Source organism: Panthera leo, chromosome C1 (assembly GCF_018350215.1).
Source record: "Panthera leo isolate Ple1 chromosome C1, P.leo_Ple1_pat1.1, whole genome shotgun sequence".
NCBI lineage: Eukaryota > Metazoa > Chordata > Mammalia > Carnivora > Felidae > Panthera > Panthera leo.
Window position 1 is genome coordinate 180,355,717 of NC_056686.1, and position 21,241 is coordinate 180,376,957.

The following is a 21,241-nucleotide window of genomic DNA, read 5'->3' on the forward strand; positions in this document are numbered from 1 at the left end:
ATATTTATTTATTTTTGAGAGACAGAGACAAAGACAGAGACAGAGACAGAGTATGAGAGGGGAAGGGGCAGAGAGAACTAGACACAGAATCCAAAGCAGATTCCAGGCTCTAAGCTGTGGGCACAGAGCCCAACGCAGTGCTTGAACTCATGGGCTGTGAGATCATAACCTGAGCCAAAGTCAGACACTTAACTGACCGAGCCACCCAGGCACCCCAGAAGTAGATCTTTTAAAAGTTTCCTCAGTAAAGCTCATTAAGGTAAGTTTCCTTTACCAAGGGTATATCTCATAATATATCTAGGCCTGTGAACTGTCCATTCAAAATTCCTATCAGTGTGCACTGACACGGCATCTCAGAAAGATCAATCAATTCATCATTTCTCATTTCAACCATGACTAATCTAATGTAGCTTTTACCCCAGATATATACAAATTTGGTTTCCAAGTTTTCTGATTGATTTTTTCTCATACTTATTCCTTTTTTCTTCCCCCCTGTTCTGCCTGACCATGATGGCTAATTTTATGTGTCAACCTGCCCAGGCCACAATACTCAGATATTTGGTCAAGTAGTATTCTAGATGTTTAAGTGAAGGGATTTTTGTTTTGTTTTGTGGTTTGTTTTTTTTTTTTTTGAATGGGATTACCATCTGAATCAGCAGACTTTGAGTAATGGGAATTGCCCCACAAGATATGGGTGGGCCTCATCCAATCAGTTGAAAGTCATAAGAAAAACGACTGACTTCCCCCTGAAAGGGGAAATTCTACTAGCCAACTGTCTTTGGATTTAAAACTGCAACTCTTTCTTGGGTCTCCAGTTTATCAGCCCACCCTAAAGATTTGTATTTACCAGCCTTCACAATGTGAGACAATTCCTTGAAACAATCTCTCTATATATATCTATTATCTATATATAGACATCTAGATATAGTTATGTTTAGAAAGATGTATATATGTACACAGAGAGATGTAAAAATATACATCTTATTAGTTATGTTTCTCTGTAAAACTCTGAATAATACACTGACTGTCATAATATTTTTGGGGAATATTATATTTGTATTTATTTGGTAATCCTAAACATACTTAAATTTTTTCAGGGGTTCTATTACTGCAGTTGTATCTAGAACAGATTCATGTTTATATTTGTTGATTTTCTCAGTTGCATTTCTTCGAAATACATTCGAAGAATACATTCTTCATGCATTTTGAAAATGTCTTACGGGGTGCCCGGGTGGCTGAGTCAGTTACACATTCAACTTTGGCTCAGGTCATGATCTCGCAGTTTGTGAGTTCGTGCCCCACGTCAGGCTCTGTGCTGACACCTCAGAGCCTGGAGCCTACTTCCGATTCTGTGTCTCCCTCTCGTTCTGCCCCTCCCCAGTACGCACTCTGTATCTCTCTCTCTCTTTCAAAAATAAATAAAACATTTAAAAAAATTTAAAAGAAAATGTCTTACTTTTTATTTGAAGTTCTTTGTTATTCCCTCTTCCTCTTTTGTTTTCTTACCTGCTTCTATCGCATCCATTTTGGAATTGCTCCCACTTGGTTTCTTGTGTCCTCAGTCCAAAACAAGATTTTATGAAAAAATCCAGACCCACGGTGATACTGACGATATAACAAACATAACCACCATGCCAGTAGGTATGTAGATGCCAGAACATTGTCCTCTAGCCTCCTCTTAGGCATGTACTTTTATATGCAGACACAGCCCACAGGCAGTGCTATGACTTTTGTTTGTCTCTCCACCTCATTCGTGCCTTTAGCTGCGATCTCTAGTGCCCAACTGTTGCAGAAGTGATGTTAATACTAATTATCGTATAAAATTCAGTCATGTATTTGCCTTTTCCTGCTTCAAGACTTGCCCTGGAAGCCCGTGTTTGAGCCATCCCCTAAGCTCTATCCGTTTCTCCTCTACAGTTCACACAAATAATATCTTGTATGTACCATCATAAGACAGGTTTCACAACTTTTACATAGAAACAATCACCATCTTCAAAAAAGGTAAAATATGAAATAAAAACCACTGACATACTCAAAATGAATAAAAAGTAATTGTGAATGAGTAATCAAACAAATATGATTATATTTACACTTCATAGTTGTTAAGAGAGGATGGTAGAACACAGGTCAGAAAATCATAATTTGACATCCAAATAGGATATGTTTGATCATCTTATGAGTTTAGGGAAGATTTGGTGCAGAATGTGGGATTTTAAGACTTCATGAAAGAGGAAATAAGAGAGCTGAGTATGCTGACAAAACAAAGGATTTGTTTTACCACATTATTTCATGTATTAGCATTTACCTCTCAGTTATGTAGCAGTTTCCTTTTGATGTGCTCTTTTCTGCTTAGGTAAGCATTTCAGAAGTTACCTAATTTACAAAGTCTTTAAGATGTTTTGACAAAAAAAGAAAAGCCTTCTTCTAACTAGAAATTAAGGGTTATTGTGTTTTTGTTTGTTTTTGTTTTTGTTTTGCCACTCTTTTTTCCTTGTCCCCAGAAGAAAGATCAAAGAACATATTTACTGTGATACTTTTTATCAGAGAAAACTTATACACCATAGAAGAAAACACAATTGATGTAATTCACTCCCTTAAAATTCGTGGTATGAATAAATGCTAAGAAGGATACATTGAGTACATGATTAAATTGGTCTGAACTAATTAGTTTTTTTTTAATATAGTTTTATAAGTTTACTTATTTATTTTTGTGAGACAGAGAAAGAGAGAGAGAGAGAGACGGGGAGGGGGGAGGACAGAGGATCTGAAGCGGGCTTGGCACTGACAACAGAGAGTCCAATGCAGGACTCAAACTCATGAACCACGAGATCATGACCTGAACCAAAGGCAGACACTTAACCAAATGAGCCACCTATGCACCACAGACCTAATTAGTTTAAGAGAAAAAAATCCTTAAATATATAAATATATACATATATATATACAATTTTCTTTTTCTTTATGAGTATTATTTTCCCAGAGATAGTCACTCCCTGACTTTGGTGTTACTTTGGCAATAGTTGGATTAAAAAACTACCCAGCCAGATCCCCAGCACCACAAGCCTGGCAGTGTGCAGGTAGCCCAGATGGGCCACGCCACCCCACAGTGAATCCAGCCCCTAGGAGGGGGGAAGAAAAGGTACACACCAGTCTGCCTGTGGCCCCAGCGGTGGGCTGGGGGCAGACATCAGGTCTGACTGCGGCCCCGCCCACCAACGCAAGTTATTCAAGACAGCACAGGGGAAGTGCCCCGCAGTTCCACACCACTCCAGGGCCTATCCAAAATGACAAAACAGAAGAATTCCCCTCAAAAAAACGTCCAGGAAATAACGACAGCTAATGAACTGATCAAAAACGATTTAAACAATATAACAGAAAGTGAATTTAGAATAATAGTCATAAAATTAATCTCTGGGATTGAATACAGTATAAAAACAGCAGAGAATCTATTGCTACAGAGATCAAGGGACTAAGGAACAGCCAGGAGGAGCTAAAAAATGCTATTAATGAGCGGCAAAATAAAATGGAGATGACCACGGCTCAGATTGAAGAGGCAGAGGAGAGAATAGGTGAACTAGAAGATAAAATTATGGAAAAAGAAGAAGCTGAGAAAAAGAGAGATAAAAAAAATCCAGGAGTATGAGGGGAAAATTAGAAAACTGAGTGATTCACTAAAGAGAAATAATCTGGGGCGCCTGGGTGGCTCAGTCGGTTAAGCGTCCGACTTCAGCTCAGGTCACAATCTTGCGGTCCGCGAGTTCGAGCCCCATGTCGGGCTCTGGGCTGATGGCTCAGGGCCTGGAGCCTGCTTCCGATTCTGTGTCTCCCTCTCTCTCTGCCCCTCCACCGTTCATGCTGTGTCTCTGTCTCAAAAATAAATAAACATTAAAAAAAATTAAAAAAAAAAAAAGAGAAATAATCTAAGCATAATTGCTATTCCAGAGGAGGAAGAGAGAGGGAAAGGTGCTGAAGGGGTACTTGAAGAAATAATAGCGGAGAACTTCCCTGATCTGAGGAAGGAAAAAGGCATTGAAATCCAAGAGGCACAGAGAACTCCCTTCAGATGTAACTTGAATCGATTTTCTGCACGACATATCATAGTGAAACTGGTAAAATACAAGGATAAAGAGAAAATTCTGAAAGCAGCTAGGGATAAACATGCTCTAACATATAAAGGGAGACCTATAAGACTCGTGACCGATCTCTCTACTGAAACTTGGCAGGCCAGAAAGGAATGGCAGGAGATCTTCAATGTGATGAACAGAAAAATTATGCAGCCGAGAATCCTTTATCCAGCAAGTCTGTCATTTAGAATAGAAGGAGAGATAAAGGTTTTCCCAAACAAAAAAAAACTGAAGGAATTCATCACCACTAAACCAGCCCTACGAGAGATCCTAAGGGGGATCCTGTGAGACAAAGTACCAGAGACATCACTACAAGCATGAAACCTACGGACACCACAATGACTCTAAACCCGTATCTTTCTATAATAACACTGAATGTAAATGGATTAAATGCGCCAACCAAAAGACATAGGGTATCAGAATGGATAAAAAAAAACAAGACCCATCTATTTGCTATCTACAAGAGACTCATTTTAGACCTGTGAACACCTTCAGGTTGAGAGTGAGGGGATGGAGAACTATTTATCATGCTACTGGAAGTCAAAAGAAAGCTGGAGTAGCCATACTTATATCAGACAAACTAGACTTTAAATTAAAGGCTGTAACAAGAGATGAAGAAGGGCATTATATAATAATCACAGGGTCTATCCATCAGGAAGAGCTAACAATTATAAATGTCTATGCGCCGAATACAGGAGCCCCCGGATATATAAAACAATTACAAACATAAGCAACCTTATTGATAAGAATGTGGTAATTGCAGGGGACTTTAACACTCCACTTACAGAAATGGATAGATCATCTAGACACACGGTCAATAAAGAAACAAGGGCCCTGAATGATACATTGGATCAGATGGCCTTGACAGATATATTTAGAACTCTGCATCCCAAAGCAACAGAATATACTTTCTTCTCGAGTGCACATGGAACATTCTCCAAGATAGATCACATACTGGGTCACAAAACAGCCCTTCATAAGTATACAAGAATTGAAATCATACCATGCACACTTTCAGACCACAATGCTATGAAGCTTGAAATCAACCACAGGAAAAAGTCTGGAAAACCTCCAAAAGCATGGAGGTTAAAGAACACCCTAGTAACGAATGAGTGGCTCAACCAGGCAATTAGAGAAGAATTTCAAAAATATATGGAAACAAACGAAAATGAAAATACAACAATCCAAACGCTTTGGGATGCAGCGAAGGCAGTCCTGAGAGGAAAATACATTGCAATCCAGGCCTATCTCAAGACACAAGAAAAATCCCAAATACAAAATCTAACAGCACACCTAAAGGAAATAGAAGCAGAACAGCAAAGGCAGCCTAAACCCAGCAGAAGAAGAGAAATAATAAAGATCAGAGCAGAAATAAACAATATAGAGTCTAAAAAAACGGTAGAGCAGATCAACGAAACCAAGAGTTGGTTTTTTGAAAAAATAAACAAAATTGACAAACCTCTAGCTAGGCTTCTCAAAAAGAAAAGGGAGATGACCCAAGTAGATAAAATCATGAATGAAAATGGAATTATTACAACCAATCCCTCAGAGATACAAACAATTACCAGGGAATACTATGAAAAATTATATGCCAACAAATTGGACAACCTGGAAGAAATGGACAAATTCCTAAACACCCACACTCTTCCAAAACTCAATCAGGAGGAAATAGAAAGCTTGAACAGACCCATAACCAGCGAAGAAATTGAATCACTTATCAAAAATCTCCCAACAAATAAGAGTCCAGTACCAGATGGCTTCCCAGGGGAGTTCTACCAGACATTTAAAGCAGAGATAATACCTATCCTTCTCAAGCTATTCCAAAAAATAGAAAGGGAAGGAACACTTCCAATGGGAAGTTTAACATAGTGTTGGAAGTTCTAGCATCAGCAATCAGACAACAAAAGGAAATCAAAGGCATCAAAATTGGCAAAGATGAAGTCAAGCTTTCGCTTTTTGCAGATGACATGATATTATACATGGAAAATCTGATAGACTCCACCAGAAGTCTGCTAAGAACTTATACATGAATTTAGCAAAGTTGCAGGATACAAAATCAATGTACAGAAATCAGTTGCATTCTTATACACTAATAATGAAGGAACAGAAAGGCAAATAAAGAAACTGATCCCATTCACAATTGCACCAAGAAGCATAAAATACCTAGGGATAAGTCTAACCAAAGATGTAAAAGATCTGTATCCTGAAAACTATAGAAAGCTTATGAAGGAAATTGAAGAAGATATAAAGAAATGGAAAAACATTCTGTGCTCATGGATTGGAAGAATAAATATTGTCAAAATGTCAATACTACCCAAAGCTATCTACACATTCAATGCAATCCCAATCAAAATTGCACCAGCATTCTTCTCGAAATTAGAACAAGCAATCCTAAAATTCATATGGAACCACAAAAGGCCCCGAATAGCCAAAGTAATTTTGAAGAAGAAGACCAAAGCAGGAGGCATTACAATCCCAGACTTTAGCCTCTACTACAAAGCTGTCATCATCAAGACAGCATGGTATTGGCACAAAAACAGACACATAGACCAATGGAATAGAATAGAAACCCCAGAACTAGACCCACAAACGTATGGCCAACTCATCTTTGACAAAGCAGGAAAGAACATCCACTGGAAAAAAGACAGTCTCTTTAACAAATGGTACTGGGAGAACTGGACAGCAACATGAAGAAGATTGAAACTAGACCACTTTCTCACACCATTCACAAAAATAAACTCAAAATGGATAAAGGACCTGAATGTGAGACAGGAAACCATCAAAACCTGAGAGGAGAAAGCAGGAAAAAACCTCTCTGACCTCAGCCATAGCAATTTCTTACTTGACACATCCCCAAAGGCAAGGGAATTAAAAGCACAAGTGAACTACTGGGACCTTATGAAGATAAAAAGCTTCTGCACAGCAAAGGAAACAACCAACAAAACTAAAAGGCAAACAACAGAATGGGAAAAGATATTTGCAAATGACATATCAGACAAAGGGCTAGTATCCAAAATCTATAAAGAGCTCACCAAACTCTACACCCGAAAAACACATAACCCAGTGAAGAAATGGGCAGAAAACATGAATAGACACTTCTCTAAAGAAGACATCCGGATGGCCAACAGGCACATGAAAAGATGCTCAACCTCGCTCCTCATCAGGGAAATACAAATCAAAACCACACTCAGATATCACCTCACGCCAGTCAGAGTGGCCAAAATGAACAAATCAGGAGACTATAGATGCTGGAGAGATGTGGAGAAACGGGAACCCTCTTGCACTGTTGGTGGGCATGCAAATTGGTGCAACCACTCTGGAAAACAGTGTGGAGGTTCCTCAAAAAATTAAAAATAGACCTACCCTATGACCCAGCAATAGCACTGCTAGGAATTTACCCAGGGATACAGGAGTACTGATGCATAGGGGCACTTGTACCCCAATGTTTATAGCAGCACTCTCAACAACAGCCAAATTGTGGAAAGAGCCGAAATGTCCATCAACTGATGAATGGATAAAGAAATTGTGGTTTATATACACAGTGGAGTACTACGTGGCAATGAGAAAGAATGAAATATGGCCCTTTGTAGCAACATGGATGGAACTGGAGAGTGTTATGCTAAGTGAAATAAGTCATACAGAGAAAGACAGATACCATGTTTTCACTCTTATGTGGATCCTGAGAAACTTAACAGAAACCCATGGGGGAGGGGAAGGAAAAAAAAAAAAAAAGAGGTTAGAGTGGGAGAGCCAAAGCATAAGAGACTCTTAAAAATTGAGAACAAACTGAGGGTTGATGGGGGGTGGGAGGGAGGGGAGGGTGGGTGATGGGTATTGAGGAGGGCACCTTTTGGGATGAGCACTGGGTGTTGTATGGAAACCAATATGACACTAAATTTCATATATTGAAAATAAATAAATAAATAAATAAATAAATAAATAAATAAATAAATAAATAAATAACTACCCACCCAGCTGACAGATCTCAAACTAGGCATAAGATGGGTGGCTGGATGGGATGATTTTAAAAAGCTCTTAAAACATGAAATTCTATGATACATCAGATATCTGGCACTGTAATGTGGACAGAACAAGACATTTTAAGTCATATTGTATAGATAACCTGGTCTATAAATGATCGGTCATCTATTCATCATATAAGCCTAATGTCCATGACTCTCAGTCCCTGTTTGCAAAATATGAAAAATAATGCTGCTTCTCTGTTGTGATAGTATGTTGACAGAATACAAAGCACACACTAGAAATGAATTCTATTTCTACCCTTTATTAAATAAATGCTAACTAAAGAAGATTTTAGATACCTGGCATTTTTAAGATATTGAAATACAATTTTTAAGATAGTGAAACACAATCACCTACCCAATTAATCAGATAATGGAAAACACATACACAAGTCCACAAACCCTCTCAACAACAGCATTACTTTCAAGGATTATTTAAATAGTGCATTTCCATGTCATTCCTTCTTTGGTAATGGCCCAATTTTGAAAATAACAATGGTTTCCTTATCATTAACATTACTACTTCAGGTTCTTACTGCAATTTTTATTATTGAATAGACCAATTCCATGTTATATAATATGAGGATTCATACAGAAATTTTAAAATATGGCTCTATATTTTATGGACTGGTTTCCCTTGGAAATATCTATTGTCCTTATTGTTTTTAAGATCTTGCAGCTAGAGTCTAAGATTATGTGGTTGATCTATTCATCTCCTTTGGTTTGATGTCCAGTGGCATATCTGCTTATCAGCATAGCATTTATTCTCACTGACAACACTGACTAGTCATTGGCCTGTCACTTTATGGGTCCAAAAAAAATGTGTGATCTGATTAAAGTCACAGAAGCTGTACTGAATAACAGATACACAATAACCAACCATATCATTACATGATATCAAAACAACTTTCTCTAGTAATATAGGAAATCTTCCTGGATATCCTTTTACAAAAATTGGTAAAGTTCTTATATATTAGAATAAAATTTCACTCAAGAATATTGTTAATCTTCAAAGGGTAGAGAGTGCTTGTTATTTAATAATCTATTTTTAAAATTATTTATTCTTAGAGAGAGAGAGAGATTGGGGCAGGGCGTGGAAAGGGGCAGAGAAAGAGACAAAATCCCAAGCAAGCTCCGTGCTGTCAGAGTGGAGCCTGATATGGGGCTAAAACTCACAAACAGTGAGATCATGACTTTAGCCAAAATCAAGAGTTAGATGTTTAATCGCCTGAGCCACCCAGGTGCCCCTGATTTAGTTTTTATTTCAATTATCAGAATCACTAAAAGGAATATATTGGGCTGCTTCCAGGGACAAAACTCTCAAAAACCTTAGTAAAGAAGTGTTTTGAATTAGTAAAAAATGAATTACTGGTTGGCAGAAGGAAAGCAAAATTTAAGAGATGTTGTATTATTGTAACAATGCTATCATGTAATTTAATTCTCAGAACAGGCACTATTAACCCTACTTTCACAGATAAAGAAACTGAGACACAGAAAGGCTGAAGTAACTCACCAAGGACCAACCCAGCACTAAGTGCTGGACCTGGGATTCAAACTCACTGAACGTGTTTCTGGAATCCATCCTTTTAAACTCCATATAGCCTCATATTTGGGTCACAAAACTTAGACCACAAAATAAACACACAAACATCTCCCCAGCTTCCTGGCACACAATAATATTTAGTGAATCTAAATCTAAGCTTACCTTTACGATGCATAAGAATCAAAGCTTCTTTCAATGGGTATAATCTTCTACTATGGAGATTTTTGTGGCCAAGGCTCCTTTATAGTTTCTGAAAATAGGAGACATTCATTGTTGGAAAGATAAGTGGTTAAAGAATTCTAGTTTCTGGTCTGACATGCAAGTAGCTAATATCCTCACAAGAAAACAGATAAGCAAAATACAACAACTCTCCTGAGTCTCTTAGAGAATTGAGAATTGAGGCAAACTACTGCCCAAAATCTGGAAGAGAGACCAGCAGATCCGGAGAATCACAGCTTACCAGAAGCAAAACCCGGAAGCAGCAGCCTGCAGCTGAAGCTAACGTCAGTAGGCCGAATTTATTGATAATTGATCAATTGGTGTGGACTCAGGCTAGCTCAGAGTGAAAAGCTCCGAAGCCATCCAATAGTAGGGGTCCCCACATTCTTGTGAGTTTTATCTCCAGCTGGCCTGTTGCCCTCACTGTAAAAATTAGAGAAAAATCCTTCTGTACTTCAGGCAGAAGGACAGGAAAAGTAACCATATATTCAGAGCTCTCCAATCTTCTTAATAAGGCCCACCCTCAAGAAAACTTGTTTACCAGAGCTTAACCTGCCGAGGTTTACTAAAGATTAATCAACCTGAGGGAAGATAAATACCCAACTCAGGTTCATTTAAAGACTGACACCTGGGGTGCCTGGGTCGCTTAGTCGGTTAAGCGTCCAACTCTTGATTTTGGCTCAGGTCATGATCTCACAGTTCCTGAGATTGAGCCTCGTGTCGGGCTCTGCACTGACAGCATGGAGCCTGCTTGAGAATATCCCTTTCTCTCTGCCTCTCCTTTCTCCCTCTCCCAAAATACATAAACATTAATTAAAAAAAAAAAAAAGACATATCTAATCATAGGACTATAGCATACTTCCCTTCCCTCACACCTTACCACTGCATCAATAGGGCCCCAGTGTAATAACAAGGGATTGCGTCTAGAAGAACTGCAAGCCTCAGACTTTAAGGAATCTTTCGAAACATTCAAAGAGAAGAGTCAGAAACAAGGATGCTAGAGGGAATTGTAGACTCTGACAGTACAGCCCCCGCAAACAATAAATGTGGCCTAACTCGTATCCAAATAAAAACAAACGACCAAAATTCACACTAAAGACCTATATACCTCAATTCTTTTTACCTGGTATACAGTTACAAATATGGTAGACATTACTCTCATTATATCATTAATCACTTTAATGTGAGTGGTCTAAATATACCAATTCAAAGAGACTGTCAAGGCAGATTAATAAAAACAAGACCCAACTATAAGTTGTCTACAAGAAAGGTAAGTGGTTGAGCTCCGGATTCTTGTTCTTCAAGGAAAAGTTACTAATTAATTAATCCTTCTTAATTCTGACCTTTACTCTCAAATCATTTCAGTGTTTTTACACCTAGTGTATCTCTTAAAATAGGTTGCTTTGCTAATAACAAGAAACCCAGCTCAAAGTGATTTAAGCAAATAAAGGGAAAATTCCAGATCATGTAATTCATTTGTTCAAAACCTCAGGTCTGGGCTCAACCCAGAGTTCAAACCATATCACAAGCTGGTTTCTCTATTTCTCCAATACACTTCCTCTACATGATTTCATTCTCAGATGGGCTTCAAGACAGCTGCTAGAAGTGCCCAGGTTTAAAGCCAATCAAAATAGTGAGATGCTTTCCCCACATGTGGAACCAAACTCATTTTGTTTTATTGTTCTCACTGGCTTTGTTGCCATCTTAAGCCCAGCATGGTAGCTTGAAAAATGTAATGGACTGTGCGGACCTGGATGTATGTGAAGTAAATGCCACCAAAAACATGTGAGCTAGGAGGGACTGATGTGTGCTCTCCTGGAGGGAAAAGCAGGTACAGTTACCAGGACAGGAGTGTTTGAGAGACACGCCCTCTATGTGTAGTTGAAATAAATACTCAAGTCTTTTGTCCACATTGTACTAAAATTTGCTCATTGTTCCTTTCTACATGGTTTCTAACATATTACTGGAAAAGTGAACTAATTTACATTAAACCATACTGAACTGAAAGAAATGAACTAAAATAAAGCGAAGAGGTGATTATTAAAAATTCCTCCCAAATGCATGAGTTTGTAGGTAGTAACACTGGGAAAGATTACAATACTAACCTGGTCTTTCACCCTATCCCTCAGTGGAAAATGAGCCACAATTTAAACACCATCAAGTAATTATCATCTGAAGTCGGAGAGTCTTTTCCTACTACATCTGATTTTAAGGTTGACAAATGAATAGATTCGGTTCATTTGTTTTTGAGTGTTTTGTCATGATGCTACCACTTTATGCTGTAAAAGTTCTATGTAATAATAATAAATCTTTCACAAAGAAACTATATGGAGAAAAATTGTAAGTCCTCTAGAAACATCTCTTGACATTTTTAGGATGAGATTCAAATCAGGTTCACCCACTTGCCTATTTAGGCATGACCTTTTCATATTGAGAGATTATATCATGTAAGTTACTGTACTTCAGAGATGCCTAATTACAATGTTTCACAAAAAGCACAAAAATAGGAATAAAAAGAGACAAAAAGGAATGAAGGGTAAACATATATTTTGATTTCTTCATTTTTTTAATCGAATTAATCACTTTCATGTAAGGTCTGTTTTTGTGTCTGAAGTGAAGCATAAGCATACTTTCCATACTGGACATCAAGTCATGTGATGTAGAAAGACTTTTGTTACACTAAACACACCAAAGAGGTACTCTGAATCAGAAAAAGAGCTAAATGTATTTGAAAAAAAATAACTGTCTTGCTTAAAGACTGAACTTCCTGAACGTTTATAAGCCTCAAAAAAATGTCACGACTTTACTCTCAAACACCCATGCTGCCAAAAGGTTAAAAACAAACCAAATCCATAAGATGGAAACATTTTGCGAAGAAAGTTATTAGCAAAGTCAGAAATTAATGTCAGTTACACTTCCATTGTCATTTATAACCATTGGTTAACATGAAGTATTCTTACTTTATCAATAACATTAACTAATATTTTAAAAAACACTAATTGTACAGTTTTGTATTTCTTATAAAGTTTCTAGCTATGGTGAACTTCATTTGATAATGTCAGTTTTAGAGAACATAACTAGGCTTAGTAACAACTTTATTTCATAATAAAACCATAAATAGTACCAACAATATTTTATTAATTTTTATCTGGTTTCCAAACAAGCCCTATCTTGAACTAAAATTTACATTTTAGAAATGTATATTTTGATAATCTAAAATTACAAAATCAGTGAGTAGGCACCTAAACTTTATGCATGCTCTCTAAAACCCCCAAACTAGGTTGCAAATACAGATTAAAATTTACAACCTTCAGGGTCTCCTGGGTGGCTTAGTCAGTTAAGTGTCCAATTCTTGATTTTGGCTCAGATCATGATCTCAGTTTGTGAGATCAAGCCCCATGTCAGGCTCTGCACTAACAGCTTGGAGCCTTCTAGGGATTCTCTCTTTCCCTCTCTCTGCCCCTCCCCAGCTCTCTCTCTCTCTCTCTCTCTCAAAATAAATAAATAAACATTTAAAAATATTTACAGGGGCGCCTGGGTGGCTCAGTCGGTTGAGTGTCCAACTTTGGCTCAGGTTATGATCTCACAGCTTGTGAGTTTGAGCCCTGCGTTGGGCTCTGTGCTGACAGCTTGGAGCCTGGGGCCTGCTTCAGATTCTCTATCTCACCCTCTCTCTGTCCCTAACCCACTTGCATTCTGTCTGTGTCTCTCTCAAAAATAAACACTAAAAAAAATAAAAAATAAAACTATTTACAGTCATCAGTGTTTATTATGTGGCTGGTCATGGGATATCACAACTATTTGTTCTGCAGAGGCTACTACGTGGCCCCTGCCTTTGTTCCTCTAGTACTTTCTCACCCCTCCAGCCAGCCTGACCTCTGACCTTCCATCTTCCCCAGAAACCAAAACCTATTAGGAGAGCTGTCTTAGCTCAGACTGAAACAACAACAACAACAACAACAACAACAACAACAACAATAGCAACAACAAATCAGCAAAGACTGGGTAGCTTAAAGAACATTCATTTATTTCTCACAGTTCTGGAGACTATGATGTCTAACACCCACTTGCCAACAACAGATTCTGCATCTGGTGAGGGCCCATGTCCTGATTCATAGACAGGTGAGTTTCTTCTGTTTTGTCTTTGCTATGGCAAAAGGGATAAGAGCACTCTTGGGTCTGTTTTATAAGTCCACTAATCCCACTCATGAGAGCTCCACTCCCATGACTTAATCACCTCTCCAAGGCCCTACTGCTTCCTATCATGACAGTGAGATGGTATTTCAACATATGAATTTTGGGGGTTCAGTCCATAACAACCAACTCTCTAGTTTATGTGTCAGACTCTATCCATTCTACATAGGGGAGATAGAGTCATGTTCCAGAAACATAGTTTCAGGGAATCTAATCCTATTGGAGGATGATCAGAGAGTACTCAAAGAAGAGTGTGCATACAGATAACCTAATATCTCAATACATCTCACTAAAATCTTACTAGAACAAGGTATAAAGTCCATGAGTTAAGCTATATCAGAGCAAAACTGCAGTTCATGACAGGTTTGATAAATTCAACAAGTAATGAAGATACCCTCCTTTCACATTTTTTTGGATGTAGAAGAATGGAAAAATAAGTGAACAAATAATAGACAGAGATAAGTATAGATATATTCATAATGCACCTTTTGAAGAGTCTTTTTAACAATGTTAATAACTGAAACTATAACCATTCTACAAAAGAAAGATATGAAGGTTTATTCACATTGAACAATGCACTCAAATTACATTCTGGATTTTAACAACTATGCTCTGAGTGTCTATCGTAGAAACTATTTGGCACAATAAACCAGTAGATGATTCAGCAATGAGAAAAAGATACCCTTATCCTCCTGGGACCACTATATGCTATTCAAAATATAAGTTTGTAGTTGTTTAAATAATGGGCCATAAAAACATACATAAAGAGCAAATTAATTTCAATTGAACAGATTAATATAACCTCTCATTCCACTTTAATCCACTTTAGTGGATTTGATAAAATTTGGGGGAAATAATCATAATCAGTATTCCATAAATAATTTAACATAATATCAATACCTCATAAGTTGTGAATACATATTCTAGGACAAAAGTATTCCATAGTCAAGTATTTCAAAATTAAATAAGAAGTTTCCACATGCCTATTTATAAAAAGAAACTTCCTAAACAGAAAGTAATAGCAACAAATAAAATTTTCAAAACTCAACATTTGAAAAATATATTTGATCACAGAAATTGACTTTTCAGACAACCTATTAAAATCTCAGTGGATGTTAAAACTTTATGGAACGTAGAGATATTTTGAGGCATTTAAAATACAGGCCTGTTTTCACTAATAACTGCCCACTAGCTTTGCAAAATGCTTCTGCAAAAGGGCTGCCAAATGTCTTCAAGAAGAAGAGCTATGACCTGGGCAAGAAATATGGCTCCGCCCACAGACCTCTTGTATAATTTGAGACAGGTCATCTAACTTGTGTAGACCTAATTCACCTCCCTCATAGATGTAAGTTTGGGGACTGCAAATGTAAAAACAGTACCAAGCTAATCACACACAATTTCCCCCCCACCATTTTCCTGTTTAGACACTAAGCAAAACATAACCGAAATGAATGAAAAAAATTGCAATCAGTCATCTTATTATATAAAACAAACTTTCTGCGTTAGAAAGTGAGGGTGTTCAACCAAATGATTTCTACCGGTTTTTTTTTTCCCATATCCAAGATACCAAAAAGAAACAAAACACAACAAAAACCTGTTGATTATAAAAAATATTTTCTTCTTAAAGAATAGAGAACTGCTCACTGGTCTAGTGTGTAATCAAACTGTAAATCACTATTTCTTCAAGAGTTTTTTAAAGCATGCCATTTACCACTGAAAACATGATAAATTTCTTCAAATGTAAGACATCATTGAATGTAAGAAAAGCCATTATTTATGTAGTATGAATAAAGAAAAAAATCTCTACTTAAGCCATATCATATCAATGACTGAAAGATGCATACCCACTTCAGAGATGGCAAAATATAGGGGAAAAATGTTCTCCTTAGAATCAGTGATATATAAGCGAGCCTGGGGTGGCTCAGTCAGTTGAGCGTCCGACTTAGGCTCAGGTCAAGATCTTGCAGTTGACCAGTTCGAGCCCTGCGTTGGGCTCTATGCTGACAGCTCAGAGCCTGGAGCCTGCTTCGGATTCTGTCTCCCTCTCTCTCTGCCCCTCCCCCGCTCATGCTCTGTCTCTCTCTGTCTCAAAAATAAATATGACCATTAAAGAAATTTAAAACAAAAGAATCAGTGATGTATATAAATATATATATTTGGAGGAAGAAAAATTGAAACAACTTTCTTTGAACTTTTTAATGCATCTTATAACACATTTTTATTTGCAAAGCCACTTTCTCAAAGAGTCATTACAATATCCACAAAAACAGTACTTTAAATAAGGTCAAATACTCTTTGATACCAACCTTGAAACATTTATTTCTGCTGAGACTCCCAGATCCCATCACTTAAGAGGGTGAAAAGTAAACCAATTCCTTTTAAAAAGTATATGTAATTCTTGAAAAACTTGGAGATTGGTGGCTCCTGTTGTACTAGGTAAGCCTATAAATACATCTTCATAGTAACAACCGTTGTAAGAACAAAGTCAAATCATTGACTTTGCACCTCTACTCAGCACTGCAAAAATTGGAAATTGAAAATTTTACTTGTGTTGATCAAGGAGCCAGATACAGTTACCTACAGTAATCTCTTAAGACCTCTCTTTCCAAAGTGAATACCAAATTAGCTTAAATAACTGTATTAACAAGACTTTATAGAATGGCAGCAACTTAGGTTTTTGAGTCTGATCTCATCACAAAATCTAAAGTCTATTACTCAAGGATTAAAACCACCCAACACTTCCTATAACAATTAAAATAACATGAAAAATCCTCACCTTGGACTGCAAGGCCCAAGATGCAAATACTCAGGTTACTGGAGTCTTCTGACCTGGGCCCTCACCTCTCCTGCTCTTGCTTCCTCTTCTTCAACCACTCTCTTTTTAGCACCCATTCATAGTCCTTGATCAACTTGGGTATAAGTTTCAGTTTTCAATTTTCAGAGTGCTAAGTATAGGTGTAATCAATTAGTCTTTGTTCCTGCTGTTTCCCACACAGGGAACGCTTTTCTCCCAGACCTTGACATCACTGTTTCAACAATTTTCATTCCTTTGTAATTTGCTCTAATGACTCGTCCTCCTAAAAGCTTTCACTAAGCATCATAGTTAGCTTCTTTCCATTTCCAGCAACTCCCAATTCTGTTGCCCTATTTTATTTCCTTCATGTAGTTTTACCAAAACCGAAAGTTGCACAATGAGTCATTGTGTCCAATAAAATAGCAGGGTTTTTTTTTATTTCTTTTCATCACTCATTATGCTTTTTATAGTGACTATAATTGTATGGCACTTCACTAATGTGACAGTTGAACAGGCTCAGATCACTGAAGAAGACTCACAAGGAACAAAAAGACAATGCTTACATATCTGCAGTTTATTACCAGAAAAGGAAACAATACAGCAAAGCATCAAAGTCAGGATATGCATGCCAGCCTGTCTCAGGACAGGTCTGGAAAGGCCTGGTGATAGCACCATTGTCCCCCTGTATAGAGGTGACATGGACACAGTTCTTCCTCTCCGATTGGGAATAACGCAGAAACAGGATGCTCCAAATGGGAGTCTCTGTCAGGCTTTCTCTAGGTGTATCATCTCACTGTTATCAATAAACAATGTTGATAAACTGGTACAAATGACCTTGAAACTTCTGGGTTACAAACCAACATTATTATCAGTACATTTTATTTCATGCCTAGGTATGAGTGTAATGCAGGAGCATTTCTTATTTCAAAGGAACAGTTCTGGCTATTTCCAGGCCTGTTGCAATTAACCCTCCCTGAAGAGGCATTTACTAGGGTGTGTGTGTGTGTGTGTGTGTGTGTGTGTGTGTGTGTGTGTGTAATGAATTAAGAAACCTTTACTTCAAAATTTTTCTTAAGATTTGCAATTTTTATCCTAATTATCTCTACACGGAATATAAACTTGGCTCTATTGCATTCTGGTGGAGAAATGACTAACTGCTCAGTAAAACTGGTGCTTCCCCTTGCATACTAGAGTCCTTGCTAGGAAGCAGCTACCCAAGTTAGGGCTACAATTCTAAACCCTCACCAGTGGAATATGGGAGAAAGTGATTTGTATTGTTTTAGGGCTGAGGCAATTAAGAACTGCGGGCATGCGTGGCTTCCCACCTTATCCTCCCTATGTACTCTCTGCATTCAGATGACCCCGGCACACTAGACGACAGTCAAATCATAAGAAGAAAGCTGATGCTGACGAATACCCAGACGAATACCAGAAAGCTGATGAATACCCTCATTTGTCCTTACCTGTGTGAGAAAGGGATCCCCACTGGGCTAAGTGATAGAAATGGTGAGATTTACTATTTACTGTAGCTAGTGTTTCCTCAGCCAATACTGTTCCTGCTAGAGAAGGACCGCAATAAAAAGGCAACTACTCAGTAACTCTCTGTTGATTAAGGTTTACTTTATATATTTGCAGAATTATAGCACATTAATTTTTAATTTAATAGCTGATATTTAAATTTCCATTCAGCCATCTATTTTTACATAATTTACTGGTTGCATGTCAAATATACTTCTCGTGATATATTTTATTTAATTGGTAACATAATGTTTTATGATTGCTATTTGCTTGTGCATATGTACTACGTTTGATGTGTTCAAGATATTTTGCAACATTAACTGGAAGAAGATTCTCATATTTCTGGATTCATCCTTTGCATCTTGCATACCAACTAACATTTAAAAATTAATTTTTCAACTTTTCCAAAACATGTTTTCACCCTGGATTTCCCTCGTTCTTAAACATAAATATTTACTCTGTGACACACAGTTTGGAATGTGTTGTAATCTGTATTGTACTTTTCTATACCTTCCCCAGCATGAATTGAATACAAGGTCTTGTGCAAGTTGGATGAAATTTTCTGTTGATTTATAGAGATTTGCCTGTTACGTGTTTACTCTTATTGGTCTATTAGCCATTTTTAAATTGGTTATCTACTTTGCAAAACAACTATTATTCAATTAATTATGTGTAACCTGGTAACACCAGACAACCCTGTAATTATGTAATGTGTAATTTATTATAAATAAACACCACTATAGCTTCTCAGAAAGGTTAACTTTTATATTACTTTGTTACATTATTTTGCATTGTAGAATAGCACTCAGCATAGCATATAAATCTAATTTTTTTAAATTCAATAAAGTATTGTGGATTATTCATCATCACAACAATTCTTTTGCTTTTAGGTGACTGTGTGAAGTTCTTTAAATAAATACTTATAATCTTAGTAATATAAAGTCTTTTGTGTCTCTAGCTCTGCTTGATCTCTAAAAGTAGTATGACGATTTGATGTATGTAATTTAGTCACTGGGATAAAACTGCTTGTTCAATATCTTATCAAAAAGGAATTAAATGTGCATGTCATAAATGTTTTTGATATCCCCAAATAGTGTTATAATACAATGATAAACTTTTAGATTTATTCCTTGTATTACTTTAAGAAAGTGTTTCTGTTTTCTTCATTTTATTCCTATCTGACCCACCCTTTCCCCAAAGGCATTCTGTAATGAGATTCTGTTAAAGGTGGTAACAAAATTATTTCTGCTAAAGAATAACAATCAAATTTTTTGTGCATGCATTGTAGTTTCAAAAATTATCTGTCAAATAAAATTGCAGTGCTTATAAATCTAGCCATTAGAATGACAAATTTGAATGACAATGCATCAAGTTTGTGAAAGATTAGTGTTTTGTTTGTTTTGTTTGGGGCTATTTTGTTTTTGCATCACAGTACCTGCTAAATTGACCTTCATCTCAAGCTTCTTCCTACAGAAGAAGCAGAGCAAATCTAGGTATGGACGACTTTGGTTTTGATGTACATATTTTTTGACCAAATTTAGTGAAATTCCCTTTGTGAACAAAATTCACACATATGAATAAACTAGCACTATGTAAGACCTTAAATAAATCACCACCTTGTATTGAAAACCAAGTAAAATTAGGAATGTTTGAAAGCAGATTGGAGAGACTGACAATTATAAAGTTTTCTACAGGAATTAAGCCTTGCAGTAAAGAACCGCTGAGAGGAAATTTCTAAAGTGATTGTTCTTACTTCTTCAATTGTGGAAATCGTTTACCTTTACCTTCAACGTTGGGAGGGTGAATTCAATGTGATTGTCTCTCTCAGGGGGGAAAAAATAAGAAAGTTTAAATGTGTGATTACCTGCATTAGCATCTGTGAACTGCTCCACAATTAGATCAAAGCATAGTCTCCCCTGCCAACTTGAGGATCCTATTAATTAGCTATGTGGTTTAGATTTTCTTAATTGATAATTTATGTGCTTATATTGTTATTTTTAGGTGTGGCACACAGTAAGGTTTGGAAGAAAAATTCTCTACTGAGCACAACAGAATTGTATCAATGATTAAACACTAACTGAACTCATAATCTGCATCAACCTTGGTTCTAAATGTCAAGGATCAGATTTGGGTAAGTCCATTTTTGAGTTCTGAGGAGCAGTCAAGGAATATGAAGTGATTAAAAAGGGGTAGGTATAAGGTAGGCAGACTTGGATTCCAAACTGAATGCTCAAAAAAAGCTTTAGTAAAACCACTAGAATAGAAGTATATTGAAATTGAAATGTGCTAAGAGAAGGTTCTCATTTTTCATAGTTTTGAGCAAACTCAGACATCTTCTGCTTTGTCTGTCACAATATGATCTGATTTCCTAGAAGTTTTTACAAATCATTCCAAAAATAAGTAATCCTAAAGAGTAAGGGGAAATAAGTTTTGGTTTTTTTTTAATTAATGCAACAAAAATAAAAAGGTTTTCTTTTTACAGTGGCTGGGCCCCAATTAAAAGAGGTATCTTAATAGATAATGGTTGAAAATGTCTATGTATACCTTAAGAGTAAAATAAATGATAAAAACACTAAAGTACACATACACAAAATATGCTAATACAAAGGGGAACAAACAAATGTTAGTACTATTTGTAGGATTTTATCCTCCTACAAGAGGAGGATAGCACCATTTTATTACCTGATCCTGTTACAACTATTAAGCCAATACTTTAAAACCTTCCATGAGAAAAATTTGTATTTTCATTAGTTTCCCATTTAAATATAAAAAATGTGTGGGAAAGACTCTAGAACCTCTAAGACCAAAACAAATGTAAAATATTGTT

General features: G+C 36.8%; 1 long non-coding RNA gene across 1 annotated transcript in view; it reads left to right on the forward strand.

The window, feature by feature from the left end:
* Positions 1 to 20,526, forward strand: part of LOC122226419 — a 123,633-nt gene extending 103,107 nt beyond the window's left edge. Inside the window, exons 5-7 of the long non-coding RNA XR_006205622.1 lie at positions 13,947 to 14,030; positions 18,253 to 18,402; positions 20,416 to 20,526. This is a non-coding gene — a long non-coding RNA (uncharacterized LOC122226419). The remainder of the gene's footprint in view (positions 1 to 13,946; positions 14,031 to 18,252; positions 18,403 to 20,415) is intronic.
* The last annotated feature ends 715 nt before the right edge of the window (positions 20,527 to 21,241 follow it).